Here is an 11378-nt window from a genome sequence, read left to right as displayed (position 1 = left end):
AGCAGTGAGGAGGATGCTAAGAGGATGCAGGGTGACTTGGATAGGTTGGGTGAGTGGGCAAACTCATGGCAGATGCAATTTAATGTGGATAAATGTGAAGTTATCCACTTTGGTGGCAAAAATAGGAAAACAGATTATTATCTGAATGGTGGCCGATTAGGAAAAGGGGAGGTGCAACGAGACCTGGGTGTCATTATACACCAGTCATTGAAAGTGGGCATGCAGGTACAGCAGGCGGTGAAAAAGGCGAACGGTATGCTGGCATTTATAGCGAGAGGATTCGAGTACAGGAGCAGGGAGGTACTACTGCAGTTGTACAAGGCCTTGGTGAGACCACACCTGGAGTATTGTGTGCAGTTTTGGTCCCCTAATCTGAGGAAAGACATCTTTGCCATAGAGGGAGTACAAAGAAGGTTCACCAGATTGATTCCTGGGATGGCAGGTCTTTCATATGAAGAAAGACTGGATGAACTGGGCTTGTACTCGTTGGAATTTAGAAGATTGAGGGGGGATCTGATTGAAACGTATAAGATCCTAAAGGGATTGGACAGGCTAGATGAGGGAAGATTGTTCCCGATGTTGGGGAGGTCTAGAACGAGGGGTCACAGTTTGAGGATAGAGGGGAAGCCTTTTAGGACCGAGGTTAGGAAAAACTTCTTCACACAGAGAGTGGTGAATCTGTGGAATTCTCTGCCACAGCAAACTGTTGAGGCCAGTTCATTAGCTATGTTTAAAAGGAAGTTAGATATGGCCCTTGTGGCTACAGGGGTCAGGGGGTATGGAGGGAAGGCTGGGTTCTGAGTTGGATGATCAGCCATGATCATAATAAATGGCGGTGCAGGCTCGAAGGGCCGAATGGCCTACTCCTGCACCTATTTTCTATGTTTCTATGTTTCTATGTGTCAGGAAGTGTATGGTCGTGCACTTTGGTAGGATTAAAAGCATAGTCTGTTTTCTAAATGGAGAGAAACTTCAACAATCCAAGGTGCAAAGGGATTTGGGAGCCTTCGTGCAGGATTTGCTGACAGTTAATTTGAAGGTTGAGTCCGTGCTGGTGAGGAAGGCAAATCCAATGTTAGCATTCTTTTCCAGAGGACTAGAATATAAAAGCAAGGATGTAATTTTGAGAATTTATGGAGCACTGGTGAGGCCTCACTTGGAGTATTGTGAGCAGTTTTGAGCCCCTTATCTTCGAAAGGATGTGCTGACATTGGAGAGGCTGCAAAGGAGGTTCACAAAAATGATTCGAGGATTGAAAGGATTGTCATTTGAGGAGAGTTTGATGTCTGGGTCTGTACTCACTGGAATTTAGAAAAGTAGGTGGGGGGGGTCTCATTGAACCCTATTGAATGGTGAAAGGCCTTGAGATGTGGACAGGGTGTTTCCTATAGTGGGGGGAGTCTAGGACCAGAGGGCACAGATAGAGTGGATGTGGAGAGGATGTTTCCTATAGTGGGAGAGTCTAGGACCAGAGGACACAGACAGAGTGGACGTGGAGAGGATGTTTCCTATAGTGAGGGAGTCTATGACCAGAGGACACAGACAGAGTGGACGTGGAGAGGATGTTTCCTATAGTGAGGGAGTCTAGGACCAGAGGACACAGATAGAGTGGATGTGGAGAGGATGTTTCCTATAGTGGGGGAGTCTAGGACCAGAGGACACAGATAGAGTGGATGTGGAGAGGATGTTTCCTATAGTGGGGGATTCTAGGACCAGAGGTCACAGATAGAGTGGATGTGGTGAGGGTGTTTCCTGTAGTGGGGGAGTCTAGGACCAGAGGACACAGATAGAGTGGATGTGGAGAGGATGTTTCCTATAGTGGGGGAGTCTAGGACCAGAGGACACAGATAGAGTGGATGTGGAGAGGATGTTTCCTATAGTGGGGGAGTCTAGGACCAGAGGTATGTGACAGAGAGAGAGAGGGAAGGGGCAGATGGAGAGAACGGAGGGATGTGTGTGTAATAGAGAGAGAGGGGGAGAGAGAGGGAATGGTGAACGGAGAAAATAACTTTCTGCTTCTAGTAATTCAAGATTTATTATCTTCCAGCTGACATATTTCACACTCTCACCTCCCTCTGAATGAAGACGTTTCCCCTCAGGCTCTCCTTAAACTTTTCACCTCTCACCCTTAACCCATGACCTCAATGGAAAAATCCTGCTTGCACTTACCCTATCCATCCCTCCAGAATTTTCCATACGTCTATCAAATCTCTTTCCAATCTTCTACATTCCAAGGAATAAAGTCCTAACCTGTTCAATCTTTCCTTATAACTCAGGTCCTCCAGTCCCGGCAACATCCTTGTAAATTTTCTCTGCACTCTTTCAACCTTGTTTACATCTCTTCCTGCAGGTAGGTGGCCAAAACTGCACTTTTTATATAAAAGCACACTCTTCGACTTTTGAAATTCAGTTGCAGAACAAGAGAGCACGGTTGTAATTGTTAAAAGCAGTCCATGGCCGACACAACAGACACAGCATTTGATAAAATAGTTTTACAGTCATAAGCAGAGAAAAAACCCACGGGACACTCGGTAGCAGATCAGGGAATACTTGTGGGGAGAGGGAAAGTCCTGACGAAGAGTCATTGTCCCGAAATGTTCCGATTTTCTCTCCAAAGATGCTGCTTGTTCTGCTGAGCGTCCGCGATATAATCTGTGCACCGCACATCAAAGTTGCTGGTGGAACGCAGCAGGCCAGGCAGCATCTCTAGGAAGAGGTGCAGTCGACGTTTCGGGCCGAGACCAGCGACTTTTATGTGTGCTGCTTGGAATTCCAGCATCTGCAGATTTCCTTGTGTTTGCGATATAATCTGTGATTATTTTTTAATTGGCAGCACGGTAGCCTAGCGGTCAGCACAACGGTTTACGGTGCAGGTAACCCGAGTTCGATTCCCGCCGCTGCCTGAGAGGGGTTTGCGCGTGGGTTTCCTCCGGGTGCTCTGGTTTCCTCCCAAAGACGAACCATTTGGTAGGTTAATTGGTCGTTGCAAATTAAATCGGGAGGTGGGGGGGGGGGAGGTGGTGGTGTTTGCTGGTCGGTACAGCTCGGAGGGTTGACTCCGCGCTGTATCCCAGCATGTACAGTTGTCTTGCAGAGAGGGTCCCAGGCGGACAGAGCGAGCGAAACTTCCAGGGTCCGGCCGCGTCTCGCACGGCGGAAGGCGGATGACCGGGCTCGCTCACTGATCCTGTCCCAGCAGGAGCAGGGTGCAGAACCGGCCTGAGGGATGTGAGAGCTGGGGGCGGAATTGACTGACGTTGCACTCTGCCGAGGTTAGTCAAAGCTGAAGGCCCTATCGCTCAGTCAGAGCGCGAGGACTGTCATACCGAAACACAACACAGGTCGCACACCACCACCATCACCAGCAACGGCGGAAGCCAGAGAGAGCTGGGAATTCCTGACACAGCAGCCTGGCCTGGCAGGCAGTGCGGCCCCTGAAAGTGTTGCCTCCACCCACCCGAAGATGCAAACAGAGTCACTTACAGTGTGAGATGGGATGGTGTGGAGGGAGCTTCACCCTGTATCTGACCCCGGCAGTGTGTGATGGGACGGTGTAGAGGGAGCTTCACTCTGTGTCTGACCCCAGGAGTGTGTGATGGGACGGTGTGGAGGGAGCTTCACTCTGTGTCTGACCCCGGGAGTGTGTGATGGGATGGTGTAGAGGGAGCTTCACTCTGTGTCTGACCCCGGGAGTGTGTGATGGGACGGTGCAGAGGGAGCTTCACTCTGTGTCTGACCCCGGGAGTGTGTGATGGGATGGTGTGGAGGGAGCTTCACTCTGTGTCTGACCCCGGGAGTGTGTGATGGGATGGTGTGGAGTGAACTTCACTCTGTATCTGACCCCGGGAGTGTGTGATGGGACGGTGTAGAGGGAGATTCACTCTGTGTCTGACCCCGGGAGTGTGTGATGGGACGGTGCGGAGGGAGCTTCACTCTGTGTCTGACCCCGAGAGTGTGTGATGGGACGGTGTAGAGGGAGCTTCACTCTGTGTCTGACCCTGGGAGTGTGTGATGGGACGGTGTGGAGGGAGCTTCACTCTGTGTCTGACCCCATTGGTGTGTGATACGACGGTGTAGAGGGAGCTTCACTCTGTGTCTGACCCCGGGAGTGTGTGATGGGATGGTGTGGAGGGAGCTTCACTCTGTGTCTGACCCCGGGAGTGTGTGATGGGACAGTGTGGAGGGAGCTTCACTCTGTGTTTGACCCCGGGAGTGTGTGATGGGACGGTGTGGAGGGAGCTTCACTCTGTGTCTGACCCCGAGAGTGTGTAATGGGACGGTGCGGAGGGAGCTTCACTCTGTGTCTGACCCCGAGAGTGTGTGATACGACGGTGTAGAGGGAGCTTCACTCTGTGTCTGACCCCGGGAGTGTGTGATGGGACGGTGTAGAGGGAGCTTCACTCTGTGTCTGACCCCGGGAGTGTGTGATGGGACGGTGTGGAGGGAGCTTCACTCTGTGTCTGACCCTGGGAGTGTGTGATGGGACGGTGTGGAGGGAGCTTCACTCTGTGTCTGACCCCGGGAGTGTGTGATGGGGCGGTGTAGAGGGAGCTTCACTCTGTGTCTGACCCCGGGAATGTGTGATGGGACAGTGTGGAGGGAGCATCACTCTGTGTCTGACCCCGGGAGTGTGTGATGGGACTGTGTGGAGGGAGCTTCACTCTGTGTCTGACCCAATTGGTGTGTGATACGACGGTGTAGAGGGAGCTTCACTCTGTGTCTGACCCCGGGAGTGTGTGATGGGACGGTGTAGAGGGAGCTTCACTCTGTGTCTGACCCCGGGAGTGTGTGATGGGGCGGTGTGAAGGGAGCTTCCCTCTGTGTGTAAGGTGTGGACATTTGAAGGAGAAGTGGGATGGGAGTAGTTTAGTTCACAGAGGAGTAAACTTTGCTGGGTGAAAGTGTAGCTCTTTTTCTCAGCCCCGCGATAAATGGGTTAAGTGAGCTTGTGAGAGATGTGTTGAGAGTTTGAACGCGATGTTATCAACGCCGCCTGGTGTGGGCTTCGCTGCTCCTCGCTTCCTGCTCGTTCCCCGCATCTTTTTAGTGGTTTTGATACACGTAACATGGGTTTTCGTCAGGAGCTGTGGCCACTGCAGCCTCGCTCTGTGTGTTACACAACCCTGTTGTCTCCTGTCGCTATTTTTACCCGCTCCATCTCATCCGTTTGAACAATGCGTGCTGTTTCTGTGTGATCGGCGCTGGCCGGATATCGAGTGGAAGTGTGTGTGAGTGAGTGTGTATGTGTAGGTCTGAGTCTGTGTGTGTGTGTAGCAAACACACACACACACACATTCACGCTCTCATGCACACAAACACAGGCACATGTCTGTACACACACACATACACACACACACACACACACACACACACACACACACACAGCCCTGTTGTTCACACTTGGCCCTTCCTTCCATGTCTCGCCTGCGATCTCCCTCTCTGCACACACAAACACACACACACACACACTCACACACACACAAACACACATACACTCACAGTGACACACACACATACACACACAGACACACATACACTCACAGTGACACACACACATACACACACAGACACACATACACACACAGACACATATACACACACAGACACACACACCCAGACACACACTCACACACAGACAAACACACATACACTCACACAGACACATACACGCAGAAACACACTCACACACAGACACACACAGACACAGACACCCAGACACACACTCACACACAGACAAACACACAGACACACACAGACACATACACGCAGAGACACACTCACACACAGACACACACAGACACAGACACATACACTCAGAGACACACACACACGCGTATCTCTGCCCACTCCTGCCACCGAGACCCTCTCACACACTTCCCCCCTCACCCGTGAGGCTGCTCACCAACCGTCGCACGCCTGCGCGCTCACACCTGTTGCGCCTTGCACACCCAGCTTTCCCGCCTGCGCACACTCGGCACCGGACGGTCGCTCGCTCGCTCGCGCGCGCCCAATTCCTGCACCAACACACACCCTCCCGAGGCACCCTGCCACCCCGTACGGCAAGGAGCACCACGGCACAGAAACAGGCCCTTCGGCCCATCTAGTGCATGCTGGATCATTCAAACCGCCTTCACCGGGACCACACCCCTCCCGTCCACGCTCCTGTCCAAACTTCTCTTAAATGTTGAAAGCGAAGCTCCCCTGCCGGCAGGTCGTGCGACGCTCTCACCCCCCTCTGTCCCCTCATGTTCCTCTTCAACGTTTTCACCTTTCCCCTTTAACCCCTGGCCTCTATCACCCAACCTCAATGGGAAAAAGCCAGCTCGGCTTTACCCTGTCTGTACCCCACATAATCTCTATCAACTCTCCCCTCATTCCCCCCACGCCCCCAGGGAATGAAGACCCTGCCTGCGCGGCCTTTCCCCATAACCCAGCTCCTCCAGTCCCGGCAACCACGTTTGTAAAAATTCTCCAGGACTCTCTTCTTCCACAAAAGCTCTTTCACACGCCCAACACACCTGGCTCTGGGCACAGACCCTCGCACGCACCTGACACCCATCCACGGCCCTCACACAATCGCACTGGGACCCCCATCACACCCTGTGCTCACACCCACACATCATTTACACACGCAGCGTGGCTCTTGTAAATCTCCAACCCTCCCCCCCCACAGGCCTCTCTCGGAGTGAGGGAGCGTCCCTCCCCACTGGTTCCCCCCTCCCCCACCACCACCTAGGGCTGCCAGCCGGAGGCCCCCACCGTCTCAGAAGAGGGCTGGGTGCGGAGGGGAGGAAAGAGAAGGAGGGAGGGAGAAAGAGACGGGAGAGAGAAGAATTGAGATGGATAGATAGAGAGAGGCACCCTCTCCCTCTTCCCGTTCACAGAGAACGAGAAATATTTATTTGGAGAGAAATTGGGTGAGAAAGGGGGAGGGGGGAGGAAGAGGGAGGGAGAGATAGGTGAAGAGTTTGGGAGAGAGAGATAGAGTGGGAGAGGGCAAGATAAAGAGGCAGAGAAGGGAGGGACGGAAAAAGTGTGAGAAAGGGAGGGAGAATCAGAGCCTCAGAGAGGGAGAGAGAGAGACAGAGATAGAGACCGACAGGGAGAGAGGGAAAGAGAGAGAGACGGGAGGGGGGACGGTGGTGGGGAGAGAGAGGGAAGGGAGATGTGGGAGAGAGATGGTGGGAGAGAGAGATGGTGGGAGAGAGAGATGGTGGGAGAGAGATTGTGGGAGAGAGATGGTGGGGGAGAGAGAGATGGTGGGAGAGAGGTGGTGGGAGAGAGGTGATGGGAGAGAGATGGTGGTAGAGAGAGATGGTGGGAGAGAGATGATGGGAGAGAGATGGTGGGAGAGAGATGATGGGAGAGAGAGATGGTGGGAGAGAGATGATGGGAGAGAGAGATGGTGGGAGAGAGATGGTGGGAGAGAGAGATGATGGGAAAGAGATGGTGGGAGAGAGGGTGGGAGAAAGAGATGGTGGGAGAGAGATGATCGGAGAGAGAGATGGTGGGAGAGAGATGGTGAGAGAGATGATGGGAGAGAGATGGTGGGAGAGAGATGGTGGGAGAGAGATTGTGGGAGAGAGATGGTGGGAGAGAGAGATGGTGGGAGAGAGATGGTGGGAGAGAGAGATGGTGGGAGAGAGAGATGGTGGGAGAGAGATGGTGGGAGAGAGATGATGGGAGAGAGATGGTGGGAGAGAGAGATGGTGGGAGAGAGGTGGTGGGAGAAAGATGGTGGGAGAGAGAGATGGTGGGAGAGAGAGATGGTGGGAGAGAGATGGTGGGAGAGATAGATGCTGGGAGAGAGAGATGGTGGGAGAGAGGTGATGGGAGAGAGATGATGGGAGAAATGGTGGGAGAGAGATGGTGGGAGAGAGACATGGTGTGAGAGAGAGATGGTGGGAGAGAGAGATGGTGAGAGAGAGAGATGGTGGGAGAGAGATGGTGGGAGAGAGATGGTGGGAGAGAGAGATGGTGGGAGAGAGAGATGGTGGGAGAGAGATGATGGGAGAGAGATGGTGGGAGAGAGGTGGTGGGAGAGAGAGATGGTGGGAGAGAGGTGGTGGGAGAAAGATGGTGGGAGAGAGAGATGGTGGGAGAGAGATGGTGGGAGAGAGAGATGGTGGGAGAGAGGTGATGGGAGAGAGATGATGGGAGAGAGATGGTGGGAGAGAGACATGGTGTGAGAGAGAGATGGTGGGAGAGAGAGATGGTGAGAGAGAGAGATGGTGGGAGAGAGATGGTGGGAGAGAGAGATCGTGTGAGAGAGAGATGGTGGGAGAGAGATGGTGGGAGAGAGAGGTGATGGGAAAGAGATGGTGGGAGAGAGAGATGGTGGGAGAGAGACAGACAGAGAGTGCGAGAGAGAGATGGTGGGAGAGGTGGCGAAGAGAGAGGGAGTGTGGGAGAGAGATGGTGGGAGAGAGAGATGGTGGGAGAGAGATGGTGGGGGAGAGAGGTGGTGGGAGAAAGATGGTGGGAGAGAGAGAGATGGTGGGAGAGAGATGGTGGGAGAGAGATGCTGGGAGAGAGAGATGGTGGGAGAGGTGATGGGAGAGAGATGATGGGAGAGAGATGGTGGGAGAGAGACATGGTGTGAGAGAGAGATGGTGGGAGAGAGAGATGGTGGGAGAGAGATGGTGGGAGAGAGAGGTGATGGGAGAGAGATGGTGGGAGAGAGAGATGGGAGAGAGAGATGGTGGGAGAGAGATGGTGGGAGAGAGACAGACAGAGAGTGCGAGAGAGAGATGGTGGGAGAGGTGGCGAAGGGAGAGGGAGTGTGGGAGAGAGATGGTGGGAGAGAGACAGACGGAGAGTGCGAGAGAGAGATGGTGGGAGAGGTGGCGAGGAGAGATGGAGTGTGGGAGAGTGGGGAAGAGGGGGTGAGAGAGATGGTGGGGGAAAGAGGTGGTGAAGGGAGAGACAGACCGAGGGGAAGAGGGAGGGTAGAGAGAGAGACAGAGAGGTGGTGGGGAGACAGGGAGGGTAGAGAGTGGTAGAAAGGTGGTGGAGAGCGCGGGACAGAGAGAGGGAGAGAGGTGGGTGGCGGGGCGGGGAAAGTTGCGCAAACCCAGCGGAGGAACTGATAGCTGACACAGCCGCTCGGGGCTGTGTGCGGTGACGGGGGAGAGGAAGTCTCAGTCTGGTTCAGAGTGACTTCATGGGGAGCCGGTGAACCAATGCGGCCAGGAAGCGAGAGCGGGTCACAGGCAGCCGAGCGGGGATGGCTGAGGCGGCCGGGCTGAGCTGGTTGGATTGGACGGGGTCTTCAGCTGACCGCTGCGGCTCAGCGCCGGGGTCCGCCCTGATCGCCGGGCATGGAGGGGTGAGTCAGCCGGGGGGTGGGGGGCGAGATTTGGGAGGGGAGAGAGAGACTTGTCTCCCCGCTCGGGATTCCGACCCGAGATCCGGGTCGCCGGGATGGCGTGGGGGAGAGAGCCCGGTGCGGGGTGTCCCCTCCCTCTCCAGAGCCCAGGTCCCGCGTACAGCGGGCGGGGAGCTTGCTCCACACACCTCCTTCAAACGCGCCCCGTTTTGAAATGCCAGGTTAGACATTTCAGCCCCGGGATGCATCTCTGCCTCTCGCAATCTTCTAAACTCCTCCAGGGACGTTCCCAATGCCCCAGTCGTGGTCTGCTGAAATCCACCGCCCCCCCCTCAAATTTATAAACCTCCATCCGGTCTACGCTCAGCCACTCCAGAGAGAGAGGGAAAAAAAAAACAGGAGTGTCCAGTCTCCCTTTAATGCTCTCTAACCCAGGCGGCATCCTGGTAAACCTGTCCAAAGCCCCCACATCCTTCCTGCGACGGGCGACCAGGACTGAACTCAATCCTTCAGACGCTGACCAACGTTATAAAGTGGCCGGGCGATAAAGGCAGGCACCCTTCTCCGGACACAGGGCCTCCACGCCCTTCCTGTAATGGGGCGACCAGGACTTCGGACGACGCGGGGAGGCTGCCGGCAGGGTGGGACGGACCTTCCCGGGTTTGAGGTCCGGAGCTGGTGGCGTGCGGTGTCAGCCCTCGCCGCCGCGGAGGGCATCGACACGGAGCGCTGTCGCCGGCTGGATAGCAGCGTCCAGCATCGGAGACTACCCCTACCCCCAACCCTCCAATGCCCCCAACACCACCCCGGCCATGCTCGCTGCTGCCACCATCAGGAAGGAGGTACAGGAGCCTCAGGACCCACACCACCAGGTTCAGGAACAGTTATTACCCCTCAACCATCAGGTAGAAGGTACAGGAGCCTCAGGACCCACACCACCAGGTTCAGGAACAGTTATCACCCCTCAAGCATCAGGCTCCGGAACCAGAGGGGAGAACTTCACTCACCCCAACACTGAAATATTCCCACGATCTATGGACTCACTTTCGAGGGCTCTTCTCATGTTCTCGATATTTATTCCTTATTTATTATTATTATTTTCGTTCTTTTTGTATTTGCACAGTTTGTTGTCTGTCCTGTTGTCATTGACTCTATTGTGCTTCTTTGTATCTGCTGCGAATGCCCGCAAGAAAATGACTCTCGGTGGGGGGTTGCACAGTACATGGTGAGAGACAGGTACAGCCCTGTGCAAAAGTCTTAGACATAGAGCTGGGGGTGCCCAAGAGTTTTGCCCAGCACTGTATTTGTCCACGAGGAGAGGGGAGCCAGTTTGTAAATCCGGCGGGAGCAAAGGACGCTGGAGATGGCGAGGGTGGGGCGCCGGCGGGAGGGGCGTGGGACAGGTGGCAGGGAAGGAGTGCCAGGAGGCAGGGGTATCATCTGGCCACCAGGCAAGATCATTTGATTCCAAACAATCGGTTTATTGATCATTTCAGATTGCTCTCAGCTGCTTCCCGCTCCCTCCCCTCTCCCTGCCCCCTTCCCACTCCCAGTCCATGATAGAGACCCATATCAGAATCAGGTTTATCATTATTCACATGAGGCATGAAATTAGTTATTTTTTGCGGCAGCAGCAGTACAGTGCAATACTTAAAATTACTACAGTACTGTGCAGAAGTCTTAGGCACCCAAGCTCTATATAGGTGTAAACAAGAGGAATTCTGCAGATGCTGGAAATTCAAGCAACATACATCAAAGTTGCTGGTGAACGCAGCAGGCCAGGCAGCATCTATAGGAAGAGGTGCAGTCGACGTTTCAGGCCGAGTGAAGGGTCTCGGCCTGAAACGTCGACTGCGCCTCTTCCTATAGATGCTGCCTGGCCTGCTGCGTTCACCAGCAACTTTGATGTGTGTTGCTCTATATAGGTGTTTAGACTTTTGCACGGGACTGAACTTTACTTGGGACTTTAAACCTTGCGGTTCTCCAGGACCTGTGAATTCATCGCAGAGGACCGTGTACCCAGGGAGACTTGCTGAAACTTAGCGGGGAA

The 11378-nt window shown here is 54.2% G+C and overlaps 1 protein-coding gene across 4 annotated transcripts in view; it reads left to right on the top strand.

Annotated features, from left to right (window-relative positions):
* LOC134339745 (transcriptional-regulating factor 1-like) overlaps positions 1–11378 on the top strand; it is a 160246-nt gene that overhangs the window by 109795 nt on the left and 39073 nt on the right. Inside the window, exon 1 of one of the 4 annotated variants that reach the window (XM_063036491.1) lies at positions 9172–9328. The exons of the other annotated variants lie outside the window; for them this stretch is intronic. The gene's annotated coding sequence lies outside the window, so the exon portion shown is untranslated. Of the gene's footprint in view, positions 1–9171; positions 9329–11378 lie in introns of those variants that run through there. 4 annotated transcript variants of the gene reach the window in all.

This window comes from Mobula hypostoma, chromosome 30 (genome assembly GCF_963921235.1).
Source record: "Mobula hypostoma chromosome 30, sMobHyp1.1, whole genome shotgun sequence".
NCBI classification, from domain to species: Eukaryota; Metazoa; Chordata; class Chondrichthyes; order Myliobatiformes; family Myliobatidae; genus Mobula; species Mobula hypostoma.
Note: the sequence above shows the minus strand (reverse complement) of the source record. Positions and strands in the feature narration are given on the sequence as shown.